The 16264-nt window shown below is 32.1% G+C and overlaps 1 long non-coding RNA gene across 3 annotated transcripts; it reads left to right on the top strand.

Moving 5' to 3' along the window:
• The first annotated feature begins 3884 nt into the window (after window positions 1–3884).
• LOC134721493 (uncharacterized) lies at window positions 3885–15537 on the top strand. Of its 3 annotated transcripts, none has more exons than XR_010107866.1 (4): window positions 3885–4379; window positions 8687–8751; window positions 12060–12146; window positions 15168–15537. It is a non-coding gene; the product is annotated as an uncharacterized LOC134721493 (long non-coding RNA). The 3 variants fall into 3 exon arrangements; XR_010107865.1 differs by having other exon boundaries at window positions 3886–4379; window positions 8687–8780; XR_010107867.1 differs by lacking the exon at window positions 3885–4379 and adding an exon at window positions 5746–7879 and having other exon boundaries at window positions 8687–8780.
• Window positions 15538–16264: the final 727 nt, after the last annotated feature.

Genomic DNA, 16264 nt, shown 5'->3' with positions numbered 1-16264 from the left:
CCTTATACCGGTGATAAAATTTAGTAAATGTTTTGACCAGTTTGTGATATCGAAAACCCTGGTGTAATAATTTTTAAGTAATACATAAATTTCTCTCGCTAAAATCTAATACGTTGTTACATACACGAGCGAATCGTACAAGTTGAGATATATGAACACCATAAGATGGTGACAAGGGAACGTCACCATCTAAAAATGGATAATTAACAATAGGAAATGAAAAATCATCTCTTTTATCATAAATTTTTGTATTAAGCTTCCCGTTTATGATATAGATATCAAGGTCGAGGAAAGGTGGCGTCTGGCGTATATACGAAATTTCAATCCTGGTATCTATGATGAGTTTATTAAGCTGGCATATCCCCTTCTTAAGGTAATGTATTGGCCATCAGGAAACGGGTGTCCGACAGATTTGAAAACAACAGGCACAATACAACTATTCAGTGCTAACTAAATTTTAAAGACCCTTGTTCCATATGCAGGAATAAAATATGCAGGGTATCAGTCAAATTTGATAAGTTGTATGACAGATAAAACTGTGCTCACAAATAAAAACCATCATCGTTGTATGTACAAATGGATCAATTGACAGAATGATAAACAAAATGAATAAATAAGGTGATTCGAATAATATCTCTACTGCTTGAGAAGTTTTTGTTTTAAATATATAAAAAAAGCCCTGTATATTAATAGCCCTTGCAATGAAATTATTTAAGAAATTTCAAAAGAAATATCATTAACGTTACTATTTCATATATCTAACATAATGCTCAATGAATAAAGATAAACTACTATTTTCTAAAAACATAAAGTGCATGTTAAAATTGAATAATGAAATAATTGAAAGATAAGCAGCCTTTGATATCCTATAAACATTTTGCTCACTAAAGTTTCTTTCCTCTAAATTTTGTCTCTTGCGTTAAAAATGTTTCATATTTACTAAATAAGTGTGGACACAAATCAATGTGGATAGTATCCAGTAATCTGAGAGTAAAACCTCAAAAATGAATAAAAAGAAAAAATGATAATTCCAGATTCAGACATTTGTAGATCTTACTTTACTGAACTGGCGTATATACGAAATTTCAATCCTGGTATCTATGGTGAGTTTATTTAGCTGGCATTGCTTTAATAGTTTTAGGAGAGAAGATTTTTTTTAAATGAACAGTCATGATTTTATTTTAAACAGTCCACTTTTATTTTTTGTCTATCTGATGAGTTAAGCTTTTTTCAACTGAATTTTATAGTTCGTTCTTATGTTGTACTGTTATACCACTGTCCCAGGTTAGGGGGAGGGTTGGGATCCCGCTAACATGTTTAACCCCGCCACATTATTTATGAATGAGCCTGTCCCAAGTCAGGAGCCTGTAATTCAGTGGTTGTCATTTGCTTATGGGTCACATATTTGTTTGTCGTTCATTTTGTTACATAAATAAGGTCGTCAGTTTTCTCGCTTGAATTGTTTTACATTGTCTCATCGGGGCATTTTATAGCTGACTATATGCGGTATGGGCTTTGCTCATTGTTGAAGACCGTACAGTGACCTATAATTGTTAATGTTTGTGTCATTTTGGTCTTTTGTGGATAGTTGTCTCATTGGCAATCATACCACATCTTTTTTTTTATATGATGAATAATTTGTGTAAAATCGCTTTTAATGGACAACATCTTAGGCGATTTACAATTTTGGACATTTGATCTTACTTTGCTGAACATTTTTACTATATACAGTTTATTTGTATCTATGATAATATTCGAGATAATAACCAAAAACTGCAAAATTTCATTAAAATGATCAATTTGAGGGCAATAACCCAAAAATCGGATGTCTTATTCAGAGACGGTAGTTCGTGACATAATGCACACTTAAACCTGTGTTCGAATTGCTCTTACATGTAATGCTTTAGTCTTAGAGATATAAACCAAAACTGCAGTTTATTCCTCTGTTCTTTTTTCCATGGCGGTCATGTTCTTTGACGAAACATACAATAAAGTTCACAAGTTATACTAACGACCATAACGACGTTCAGCCTAGGTTTGGTTGAAATTTGTTCAGTAGTTTCAGAGTAGAAAATCTTTGAAATAGTTAACACTGGTCGGACTACTACGGTCGCCAAGCGATGGCAAAACTTCACATTTCCTTGACGGAAAAGTGAGCTAAAAGTAGCAAAAGGCAATCCTCAGAGGAGTTCTAGTTAGAACAATAATATACCAATACTATAACAGAGAAATGGCTACAATACAACAATTTCTCGCTTACTTTTGAGGGGAGACATACGTGAAAAAAACTATAAGTTACCAGACCCTTCATATATTGGTCCAAAAAAACTCTCTGTTTGGACAATGTATCACTTTAAAACCAACTGAATTATTGGTGATGGTTCCAGGAATATACATCAAAACATCAAAAACAAATGGATGTTCATACAATCGTGTAGATATCATTTAAATATGTTTAACAACGACTAAATCAAAATCCTTTAATATTCTCTAATAAGATGACAAAAGGACATCGGCAAATGGACATATCTATTTTATTTCATTTCCATTCGTCTTTGAGTTCCGATATCAATCCCATCCAACCTACCCCTTTTGTTATTCCCTTACTTTTTTACTAACATAATGCACAGCTTTTGTGGACAATTATCAAGAGCCAAAGAATAAAATAATCCTGAACATTCTTTGTCTCCAAAGGCACTGCAGTTCTTGAATTTGTCAACAAACAAAGGTTCTGTAAAAGAATTTGGTGTTCACGTAGGAACAGAACTGAAAGCTTCACATTATCAAAATGTTTTAATCAGAGTCTAAGGGTTTAAATGTTGGATGGTTATGCTTTTAAATATTGTTATGGAACATTAGACTTAACACTCCATTAAATTAGACTGAACACCCCATTACAAAGGATGGGGAGATGTTATATGGTTACCAATGAGACAACTATCTTCAAGAGTTAGAATTAAGTGGAAGTAAGTATTTGAACTAACCGTACGGTCATCTTTAATGCAACAACTATAGTTAGATATAAAAGGATCCGCATGAAGTTGCTCACCGATTTAAACCAGAAAACGTGCAGTCTAATTTACAACAAAATAAATTACGAAATGAAATATGACAGACATGAACTAATGACTGTAATACAGGCTCTCTTAACTTGACTGAGATATAAGGACAACTCAAATGAATCACACGATTAGGTAAAAATAACTCTGCCAGAAACCACCACAGGATTAAAATGGTAAACATTTAAAGTCATATGAAACGAGTGATAGGGAACAAAATAATGTAATAAATGTTATGTTATCCTTAGACTAATGCAATTATATATCATACACTTCATAGTCTTCTGTGCAAGATTTTATAGGATTTTCTAACCCAAACATATTGTATAATCGTCAATAATTTCTGCCTGTCTGTTATGAGTCATCAAATATGGCAGCTAATTAATTGCCGTGCTATGAAGAAGTAGTTTACCTATGTTCACCTTATAGTAAACACTCAACAAAGAATCATGGATATTGAGCAGATGTATAAAATTAACAATCAGATTATAGTGTATTTCAATCACAGATCCATGCGTATTGTGATCAGCGAATGTTTGCGAGAGGGGTCACGCTAAGGTGACTTGCAGAAGGAAAATATTTCGGCGATTTGCTTCCTGGTCGCAAGCAATTAAAAAAAAAATCTTCTAAATGTGGAAAATTAAAGAATTTTCTTTTTAAGTGTATATGTTCATAAGTTTTATAATGAAACTATCCATTTAGTTATAAAAAAAAAAACTTATGCATCAAACTTTTTTTAATTTGCGGTTTCATTTGACTTTATTGATATATATATATATAATCGAAATATAGATTGTTGGTGTCCGTTTATATGTAAAATTGGTACCTTTGGGGTAATAAATTCTTTGGGGTAATTGAAAAAAATTCGCCCAAAGGTTTGTACTAATTTCAACCTGTTATGTTAATGTTATCATTTTGTGGTTTTAATATGATATACAGCTAGATAATATCTCCCCAAAACGCTTCCAAACATTTAAATCGGACAACTATTTGAACAATTATCGGTTTATGAAATATGACCGTCTGTAAAGTGCATATCTAGCTGGAGTTATAAACGGGCGTTTGGGCTAATTCGCCTTTTTTGGTTTTCCACCAAAAAAACTGATATATATCACTTATATTATTATTTGAGTAAAGTGGTGGGAACTTTCTGCAGTTTTCGATTAATTTTCTCCAAGAAATTGTAAGAAATAGAAAAAATATTCGACATATATATGAGTAGCACGTCTGAAATTTCACATATATTCTTTCGAAGATCTTATTCGGAACACCTTTGGTTTCATTCGCTTCGATTAAATAGGACAAAATGGCAGCTTGCAGGTAAAATCGTTCCGTTATATAATCATTATTTTATATGTCAATCTTTCAACTGAATTTTAACGTATTGTTGCAGATAGATGTATTTTTGATGGATTGAAGAAAAAAGGTTTTTTTTTTATCTTTTTATTGTTTATTCGTTACTCATGCATGTTGGTTGTACGGAAGCTTGCTTGCTTCTGACTGTTTTGTCGGATATTTAAATTATAAATCATGCATGTAAATAAAGAAATATACTCCTTCTTCAACAAGTCAAAGATTTAAGATATTTTATATTTGTTTTCTGTTTAACAAGACGATTGTTTAGTCAGGTGATGAGATCCAGTGAAATTGATATACTTGTGAAATTTGAGCTTTAAAAATTGCCACTTTGACCTTTTGGATGCATCAGCCGTCTGGTGTCTGTCTGCCTGTTGCATATCTGGTGGTAGATCACATTGGCGGATCCAGGGGAGTTTGAAGCTTTAAATGGGGACATAATTATTGTTGGAATACCCCCCCCCCCCTTTTTTTAAATTGCTGGATCATTCTTATGGTCTTCTTATGATATACAATGTACAACTTAAACTCAAGGATCTGTGGCATGAAGGACATCAATATGCATATGCGAGTGTGTTACTTGGTTGTCTTTTAAGTTTTAGATGTACATTATGTTTTTTTCTGTTTATTCATTTATTCCTTGGCGCAAATGGCTTCTTCAGATATTCATGATATATATTTTCAAACATGTTTCTGTCATTTTTGTAAAACATAACAAGTCTGGTTTCCTTTCTTAGTTATTGTAGGGAGTCCATCATGTCTAGCAGTTGTCACATACCTTGCAGCCCTTCTTTGTATAAAAAAATTGTTCTATTTATTCGTGTTAGTACTAAGACATGTAAGACAAAATGGTAGATGGATTCTTTTGCGAATTTTCTTTTCGTACGAATAATATTTTGTCAGCCTGAACTTCTTTCAACTGGTGGCTGTATAAATGGTCTGTTGATTTTTTGATAGGTTTCTTCCTGTTTGTTTCCCTTTAGACATTGCATTGGTCATGTTGGTGGGGATAAAATTGCATACACCATGATTTTTCCAATATTGCAAGTGTTTCCGATAGGCATGTTTGTAAAATTTTAGCATGGATAGACTCCATGTCTGATTTGCTTACCTGGTCCATAGGGCCAAGTGAGCTTTTCTCATCTTTTCACGTCAGTCTTCATCGTCCATTGTCTTTAACCATGTTTACATATATTATTTAAGAAATAATTCATGGAAGCCATAGATTATTGGAAATTTACACATGGCCTGGGCCGTGATATTCGAATTTTATCCTGAGCGTTAGCGAGGGATAAAATCAACGAATATCACGGCCCAGGCCATGTGTAAATTTCCAATAATCTATGGCTTCCATGAATTATTTCGATTCTAATAGGACAAATACGATCATTAAAAAATCTGAAGTGAGGGTGGGTAAAGCTGTGTGTATGGCTGTTCTTTTTTACTCCCTGTTAGATAAAGCTCATCATTTTAATAGATCCATAGCTTGCACGGATTATTTCGTGAACGACCGCTGAAAAAAATATGTTTCATTCTCAAAACCAACAATTGTCATGTTGATTTATATGTTTTTTCCCGTGAGCTACCGTCAAATCCAAAGTTGACATTTCATAGCCAATGAGCCGCCATGTTAACTTGCTGAAATCAGTACATATACGAATAATGCAATAGAATAGAAAATCAAACATAACAACAACAATAATCAATTTTAATACAATAGTAAACGACATGTCAATAGTTAACGTAACAGAAAACGTTCAACTCTAGAGTTTTCATTTGTATGACGTCATGTTTTGAAATGACTTAAATGCGCCAAAAACATTAATAGACTTTCGCGGAATTTTATTTTATTTTTATTTTGTTGGTTTCTCCGAGCTCTTATGCATAACTTCTTTTTATTATGCATCCGAATAAGAATAAAAGTGATTTTGTCTTTTCTGAATTGCAATTTTTTAAACAATTAAATCGACAAAGGGTTTGCAAATAGGTTTCAATACATGTGGATTTACGTGGGAAGTATATTGTAACAGCCATTATTATGTACACAACGGAGTCTGCGCTAAGTATAGATATATCGAGAATTTTATCACAGTGTTGTTTACAAAGCGAAAGAAGCACGTCATATTAGAATAACTTTTAATTTTTAATTTACAAAAATTTTTAATTTACAAAAATCTAACCAAACTTGGCCACAATCATCATTGGGGTATCTTGTTTAAGAAATGTGTCCATTGACCCGGGCAACCAACCAAGATGGGCACCATAGCTAAAAATAGAACATAAGGGTAAAATGTAGATTTTGGCTTTTAACTCTGAAACCAAAGCTTTTATGAGTAAATCTGACACGGTTAAAATTGTTTATCAAGCTAAGATTTATCTGTCCTGAAATATTCAGGGGAATCTGACACCTGGTTGTTGGGTTGCCCCTGGGCTGAATTAGTAATTTTAAGGAAATTTTGCCGTTTTTGGTTATTATCTTGAAAAGTATCATAGATAGAGATAGCCTGTAAAAGCAATAATGTTCAGCAAAGTAAGATCTACAAATCAGTCAGCATGACTAAAATGGTCAAGTGACCCCTAAAGAAGTTATTGACCTTTATAGTCAATTTTCAACAATTTTTGGTATACGATTGCTTTAGAGCAATCTGTAGACTTATACCGATGGCTCAGAGCATTACCCTCACGTCAATCTTTTTTTTCTAAACATTAAGGAACATCTCAGATACTTACATGACTTATGATTGTCTTGCTTTAATTCAGTAAGTTGGGTAAATTAGTAGGGTTTATTAAACATAGTAAAATGATGTCCATCTATAATAAAGCAGGTGAAATTTATAATCAGCAGTACTAAGAAATACCTCGGCCTGGTTAAGGCCAAAACAAATTTTAAATAACTTTTTTCAAATTGGCACATACTGTTTAAAATGCATATTAGGATCAAGAAATATCAACAAAAACATGAAAAACATGAAGATTTTTATGTGATGACGTCACAATTAGGTATTATATATACTGTTTTCACAAAAACGATGAAAAATACAGAGTTTATACAGTTTGCTATCTTTATACAATGTATCTGTTGTGAAAACATATCAGCATGATCAGCCAAGAAACAACAAAATAATCATAATAATTTAACAGATGCTTTATTACAACTTTTATGCTATTAACAAAATATCACCAAAGTTGTTTCTTAGGTTGGCACTTCCTTTTCAATCTAAAATATACTTAAAAATTTGACGAACAACAAAGAAAATCAAGAAATTTTACAAATTATGCACATGATGCAAATTAAGTCATGATTTGTTGCCTTGGTAACTCGTTCAATGTCCAAAATTGTTTTCCTTTTTCTGTATACCTTGTATCTTAGATATTGTACAGTAATTTAAAAATATGTACATGATAACTTTTAAATTAACAGTAATTTTTGGAAAGGGCCAAGTTTATTAAAGATAGAGAAAATTGTAAGTAGCAAGAATGTTCAATAAAGTAAGATCTTCAAACACATCGCCATCACCAAAACACTATTTGCTCATGAATCCATCTGTGTCCTTTAATTAATATGCACATAGAACAAGGTGAGCGACACAGGCTCTTTAAAGCTTCTAGTTAAATGATGCCATATAAAAAAGAAGATGTGATATTATTGCCAATGAGACAACTATCCACAAAAGACCAAAATGACACAAACATTAACAACTATACATTGTAGGTAATCGTACGGCCTTCAACAATGAGCAAAGCCCATACTGCATAGTCAGCTATAAAAGGCCAAGAAAAGACAATGTAAATCAATCCAAAGGAGAAAAATAACGGCCTTATTTATCATGTTTATGTAAAAAAATTAATGAAAAACAAATATGTACATGTACATGTACATATAACACATAGACAAACGAACTACTGAATTACAGGCTCCTGACTTGGTACAGGTACATACATTTTTTGTACATAAATAATGTGGCGGGGTTAAACGTGTAAGCCGGATCCCAACCCTCCCCTAACCAGCTGGGACAGTGGTATAACAGTACAACATAAGAAGGACCTATAAAAATCAGTTGATAAAGGCTTACGTATTGTTATGCGTTTACTTTTCTACATGGGCTAGAGGTATAGGGGGAGGGTTTAGATCTCACAAACATGTTAAACCCCGCCACATTTTTGCGCCTATCCCAAGTCTTGTATCATTTTAATTTTAGATCTTGTGTACAATTTGGAAATTAGTATGGCATTCATTATCACTGAACTAGTATATATATATATTTTTTTAGGGGCCATGGCCAGCTGAAGGACACCTCTGGGTGCGGGAATTTTTCGATACAGTGAAGACCTGTTGGTGAGCTTCTGCTGTTGTTTTTATCCAAGGTCAGGTTGTTGTCTCTTTGACACATTCTCCATTTCCATTCTCAATTTTATTAACTTGTCAGATAGACAAAAAATACAAGTGGACGTGGCTGGGTACTTAAACATCCCGTCACAAAAAGACACAATGAACAGATGTGAGCTCGAGAGTACTCACAGTTATCTGACACAGCTAGTTCAAAGCCATTAACAACTTATAAAAAATCATGCAACTAAGACTAAACAATCAATCTGTACACATCCAACATCCAATGGATTTAGTGTAAAGACGTCTTAAACAGCCAGAGAAAAACATGACCTTGTGCAATGCCAAGTTACAGGTATCGACAGATTGTAGATCCATGAATATGTATACATGTATGTATATAACATACCAGTAATATTTAGTTAATCTTTTAATCTACTGATATCAAAATCAATATTTATACCAATAAAACAATGTTCAATGATCTTATTACAGTGTTGAATTGGTAACCTTTTAGAATAAGTTATTTAAGGGAGCGACAAGTTTACATGGATCATTTCTAAATTTCTGGGCACTGTTAACAACATTTCCGTAAAAATGAGGATGTGCTATCCGGTATGAAATAAGTTTGCTACAGGTACAATCAAGCTTCAAAACAAATCTTTATATCTATCATGTCTATGGAAAAATTCAGTAAAGGTTTTAAGTAATTTATGGTAAAGATATCCATGATATCCCTGGTTTTAATAATTTACCAGTAATACATAGGTTGCGTTCCTTAAAATTAAAAACGTCATAACAGACATGGGCATAACAAACAAGTTGTGAAATTTAAACACGGTAAGATGGTGCCAAAGGAACATCACCATTTAAAAATGAAAAAAATAACAATAGGGAAAGAAAAGTCGTCTCTTGTGTTGTAAATTTTAGAGTGTAGTTTCCTGTTTAAAACCGAAATATCTAAATCCAGGAAAGGACAGTTATTACCGAATAAATTTGATTTATTTAAAGTAAGATCCTTAGGGTAAATTTCAGCAGTATATTGAGAAAATTCTTGATTATTTAATGAAAAAATATCAACAAGATAACGGTAAGTGTTGTTGAATTTATCAAATAAATTTCGATGGGTCTTTGTTGAGTTTAGTCATTAACTGTGATTCGTAACAGTAAAAAAACAAGTCATAGAACATATTCATAGAAAAGTAACTCTCTGACAGAATGTATAAGTACAGAGCTACGTCATATGTAATACAGAAACACAAAAACCCATATGGAAAAAGCATTTTAACAAAAACGAAAGACAGGCCTAAACACTTTTATTACAATATATCAAATCCAAAAACAAATGTTGAGTGCATCTAATTCATCCCATCTAATTAGGTAAAGTAAATAGTAATGTATTTGTTGAAATTGCGAGATAATAATATCATTTTGCAGATCCCTTTTGCTTAGAAACTAAAAGACAAATAGAAGAATATGTGTTCTTATCAAATCTATCTACTACTCTGAATTGTAAGATGCACTAGTACTCTGAGAATGAAAAAAATCTTTAATATCGAATAGATTTTATTTTGATAGAAGAACTTCAACATATTTCATAGAAGTTTGCAGTCTTTCAATTTATGGTTATTTAAATCTTTCTAAAATGTGAACTAGTAAAAATGATCGTACTTTTTTTCAACAAAACCTTTGTAAGTATTTCTTGGTACTGCTGATTATCCATTACACCTGCTTTATTATAGATGGACATCATTTTACTATGTTTAATGAACAAAATTGATGGAAATACTAAATTCTTTGTTTTTCAATTTTGACAAAATGCAAGACACCATTTTGTGAACTTTAAACTGGTCCTTCACTTTTGCTTACAAGTGCAAAAATAATCATGAATATGTTATAATGCCTACCAATGTTAAAACTACAATAAACATGATAAAGTATTTCTTAATTAATATATATTATTTTTAGATAATCCCCCAATATCATGTCAGAATAGAGTAGCCTTACTTCATTTTTTATACTTTCACAATTCTTATACAGACTCTGACAAGAGTGTAGATACAATTGTAAATATTGCCATTTTACATGATCCCATGCTTAATTTTCAAAATCATCCATATTGCTGCATCTTTGTTAGCCATGGATTACATGTACTTTCAAGTCCCCCTCTTCTGATTTGATTTAACACAAAGGTATTGTAATAAGATCAAAAATACATGAAATATATATATTTATCATATACTCAGACTAAATAACATATCATTTTTACTGTGTGATAATAGCATTTAATTAACGTAAATTCCATATTTTTCGATTGGTGCTTGGCGGGCTGATATGAAAAGTTTATCATTTGCTTCGATTGTTATCGCATGCCTTTCCGTAACATTATCGCATGGCATTCCGGTGATACTCGGAAAATTCCGGAAAATACACCTCAATGCAACGTTTTCAGTGAAAACACATCAATTTACAAAGAAGTGTACAAAACAATATTTGGATACTTGAGAATATATTGTGTAAAATAATTAGAAAAAAAAGAAACAAACAAATTATTAAAAATAATTGCATTTTTAAAACAGTTTCAAACATAATTTAGAAAGTTGCTTAAAAAAGTTGACCTCCAAACAATGTTAATTATGTATATTGTTTAATTATATATTTTGTCGATTCGTCTATAACAAAATATTTTTCTTCTCTGTTGAGCAGATGATCGAAAGTATTCATATCGAATGAACTTAATTATGAGTCCGACGTCCGTAATCTTTTCACTCTTTGAACTCTATCTGGTAACCACGTAAAATGATTAATTATGATTTTAGCCGTTATTATTCTCCATTGTTGAAGCATATGATAAAAAGATCATAACATGTCATTTTTCTTATCGCATGTATTATCAGCCCTCGGTCAATATCAGCCCTTGAGCCATGCGGCTTTTGGGCTGATATTGCACCTAGGGCTGATAATACATGCGATATGAAAAATACCATGTTATAATCTGATAACATTGTACATGAATATAATCACAAAAAGATGTGTTATCGTTACCAATAAGACAACTCTCCATTCAAGCCCCAATGAGTACTAATGTGAAACAATTCAGGTAGGACGAACTTATTGCCAGTCTAATATAAAAAGATTAACAAGCTACATGTACAACCACTAAAGATACTGAGTCGGGACAGGCATATTGTGCATATAGTATAACTGCAGTTAGGTTAAACGTATTTGATGGATCCAAATTTTAAACCCTCTCTCTAACCTGAGATAGTGGTGTTAAAGCACAAAAATAAAAAAAAACATTTAAAACTCTTTTGTAGGGGTTTTTACTCATCAGATGCATGATTCAGATCAATACAGTGGTGTCTGCATAAAAAAAGTTGATGGGAGAATGATGTTTATCAAAGGTAGGGTTTGAACTGGATAAGAGAATGACAATAGAACAAAATAAATCTTGTAATTTTATAGGGTGTTTTTCAAGGGTTTAAGATGTTTTTAGAACTTTATAGTTAATACAAGTGTTGATTTTGGACTTCATCATGTTCATTATGCGCTGGCTGTCACTTTAACTTCAACAAAAATAGAATATACATGTATGGGGTTTTTCAATATGCTGAATCTAACCATGTATTTAGATTTTTATACGACCGCAAATTTTGAAAAAAATTTCGTCGTATATTGCTATCACGTTGGCGTCGTCGTCGTCGTCCGAATACTTTTAGTTTTCGCACTCTAACTTTAGTAAAAGTGAATAGAAATCTATGAAATTTTAACACAAGGTTTATGACCATAAAAGGAAGGCTGGTATTGATTTTGGGAGTTTTGGTTCCAACATTTTAGGAATTAGGGGCCAAAAAGGGCCCAAATAAGCATTTTCTTGGTTTTCGCACTATAACTTTAGTTTAAGTTAATAGAAATCTATGAAATTTTGACACAAGGTTTATGACCACAAAAGAAAGGTTGGGATTGATTTTGGGAGTTTTGGTTTCAACAGTTTAGGAATTAGGGGCCAAAAAAGGGCCCAAATAAGCATTATTCTTGGTTTTCGCACCATAACTTTAGTTAAAGTAAATAGAAATCAATGAAATTTAAACACAATGTTTATGACCACAAAAGAAAGATTGGTATTGATTTTGGGAGTTTCGGTCCCAACAGTTTAGGAATTAGGGGCCAAAAAGGGACCCAAATAAGCATTTTCCTTGGTTTTCGCACCATAGCGTTAGTATAGGTAAATAGAAATCTATGAAATTTAAACACAAGGTTTATGACTATTAAAGGAAGGTTGGTATTGATTTTGGGAGTTTTTGTCCCAACAGTTAAGGAAAAAGGGGCCCAAAGGGTCCAAAATTAAATTTTGTTTGATTTCATCAAAATTGAATAATTGGGGTTCTTTAATATGCCGAATCTAACTGTGTATGTAGATTCTTAATTTTTGGTCCAGTTTTAAAATTGGTCTAAATTAAAGTGCAAAGGGTCCAAAATTAAACTAAGTTTGATTTTAACAAAAATTAAATTCTTGGGCCTCTTTGGTATGCTGAATCTAAACATGTACTTAGATTTTTGATTATGGGCCCAGTTTTCAAGTTGGTCCAAATCAGGATCTAAAATTATTATATTAAGTATTGTGCAATAGCAAGTCTTTTCAATTGCACAGTATTGTGCAATGGCAAGAAATATCTAATTTCACAATATTGTGAAATAGCAAATTTTTTTTTAATTAAGAGTTATCTTTCTTTGTCCAGTATAGTAAGCAAGAAATATCTGCAAGAATTTTTTTTAATTGGAGTTATCTTTCTTTGTCCAGAATCAACTTAAATCTTTGTTATATACAATATACAATGTATATTCATTTTTTACTACCAACTGATAAATTTAAATAATCTTTACCATTCAGTGATAACAAGCAGTTTTTTTACATCTTAATATTTTATGATGTATTTAAATGAGTAGTAATTGTTGCAAACTCCATTAGAATATTTTGATTGAAATTAGTTTTGGAATAAGGGAAAGGGGGATGTGATTAAAAAATTGGGTTCAATTTTTCTCATTTGAAATTTCATAAATAAAAAGAAAATTTCTTCAAACATTTTTTTGAGAGGATTAATATTCAACAGCATAGTGAATTGCTCTAAGAGAAAACAAAAATTTTAAGTTCATTTGAATACATTCATTCTGTGTCAGAAACCTATGCTGTGTCAACTATTTAATCACAATCCAAATTAAGGGCGGAATCCAGCTTGAATGTTGTGTCCATACTTGCCCCAACCGTTCAGGGTTCAACCTCTGCGGTCGTATAAAGCTACGCCCTGCGGTTTTGGCCCGGTTAGAATTAAATTGCTCCACATTGAGATCGAAACATCTAAAGGGTGTAAAATTGTACGTTATTTGATTTCATCAGAAATTGAATTTTGGGGTTCTATGATATGCTGAATCTAACCATGTAATTAGATTGTGGGTATTGGACCATAATTTAAAATTTTGAAGTTTCGAAGTTTCGAAGTTTAAGATCTTAGACAAAATTCATTCTGTGATAGAAACCTATGTTGTGTCAACTATTTAATCACAATCCAAATTCAGAGCTATATCAAGCTTAATTGTTGTGTTAATACTTGCCCCAACTGTTCATCTGCGGTCATATAAAGCTGGGCACTGCGGAGCATATGGTTAAATGGGGAAAAAATGCAAATGAATTTACAGTAACTTGTGTATAGTCGGGTTTGTATAAAATTTAAATCAATTAGATTATTAATTAAAGTTATTAAAAAGTTTTCAAATTTTAGATTTTTGAAATTATGATCCAAGTTTTTAGAATATCAAACAGATCATTCAAGTAAACCATTGTATATATTGCCCAAAAAATTTGTGCTACCATTATAATCATTCTATATTTATGAGACTTTTTCAGTGTACCAGGGTTCGATTCCCTGCCTAGGAAATCATCATAGTGCTGGTGCAAAGTGGGCAAATATCCTAGTGGCCCCGCACTGATTAAAGTCTCTTTTATACTTTGTCTTTATTATTTTTTTGTACATGAAGTTATAAATGTGAATGAAAAGAGGGATACCTTACAAAAAGAACCCAAAAAAGTATTTTATTGATAATGCATGCCATTGTATTAAAATTACATTTGTCAATGTGAATGAAAAGAGGGATACCTTACAAAAAGAACCCCAAAAAGTATTTTATTGATAATGCATGCCATTGTATTAAAATTACATTTGTAAATGTACATGTTTGTCATGCATGGTAGAAAAAATATATATGTTTTTTGCATGGTAATAATTTGGCCTCAAACATCACTGATGAAAACTATTTGTTGATCTGCACATCTGGTGCAGCGAAATTGGTATTTTAACATTATTCCCTACAAAGGCCTACACGGACAAGTATATTAAATATAAATGCTATACTATTTGTTCACATTTAAGGTTGATGTAAACAAAGAAAAGAAAATTCAACAGATGAGGCTTTTTGACAAGAAGTGTTATTTTGAAATGATTTTTAGCCAGCAAATCAAGGTTAACAGCATCTAGAGAAATTTGCACAGCAACATGGAGGAGAAAAACCATCAATCCTTGCAAATCTTGCTGGACGGAATTGAGATTTTTTAGCACAAGCAACAATTCATGGAAAAAACTATGAAAAAAGGCTCTAGGTGTAATACCACCATTGATTTTCCCCTATTAGTCTTTGTTAAATTTGCACTTTTCAAAAAATTGTGCAGAATTTATCTTTGTTTCAAATAAAGAAATACTTGGCATGAGTAAAGTTTTATCCTGTCCAGTTCTATAGAAAAAGTTTCACATCACATTCCATTGCATATAAGAAAATAACCATCATTGGAAGTTAACCAATCAAATTTCTCCCCTTATTATACCCCACGCAAAGAGTTGCGGAGGGTATAATGTTTTTGACTCGTCAGTCCGTCTGTCAGTCCGCCCGTCAGTCCTGTTTCTTGTCATCACAACTCCTCTCAAACCACACAACAGAATTTCACGAAACCTGTTCAGATAATAAGGACATACTATGTAGTTGTGCAGATCAACGGGAAATTGCGATTCCCTTTTGAACTTATTTGCCTCGATGTACTTCTGCAACAGTTTGTCATCTTAACTCCTGTGAAACCACACAACAGAATTTCATGAAATTTTGTAGATAATAAGGACATACTATTAAGATGTGCATATTGGCAGGAAATTAATTTTTCTTATACAATTTTTTTTTCTTACACTTATTTAATTTCTCCAATGACATGTGGGGACGTGGGGTATGTGAGCGTGCTCACTAAGGTTCTTTAATTCTATCTGTGTACAAGGTTTAGTCACCATGTAACCTCAAGATGACAACATTTTCTATAGAAATCACAAATAAAAAATAATGGTGCTTTGAAATACCAAAGACATATGTTTATGACACAGAAATAGTTTTACTGCAATAAAATGTAAGATTAATTACCTACAACGGTCAAATTCAAGGGAATATTTTTTTAGACCTACTTTTGTATGCAACCAGATGTGACGTTCCA

Source organism: Mytilus trossulus, chromosome 6, assembly GCF_036588685.1.
Source record: "Mytilus trossulus isolate FHL-02 chromosome 6, PNRI_Mtr1.1.1.hap1, whole genome shotgun sequence".
NCBI lineage: Eukaryota > Metazoa > Mollusca > Bivalvia > Mytilida > Mytilidae > Mytilus > Mytilus trossulus.
This window is presented reverse-complemented; position numbering and strand designations above follow the sequence as displayed.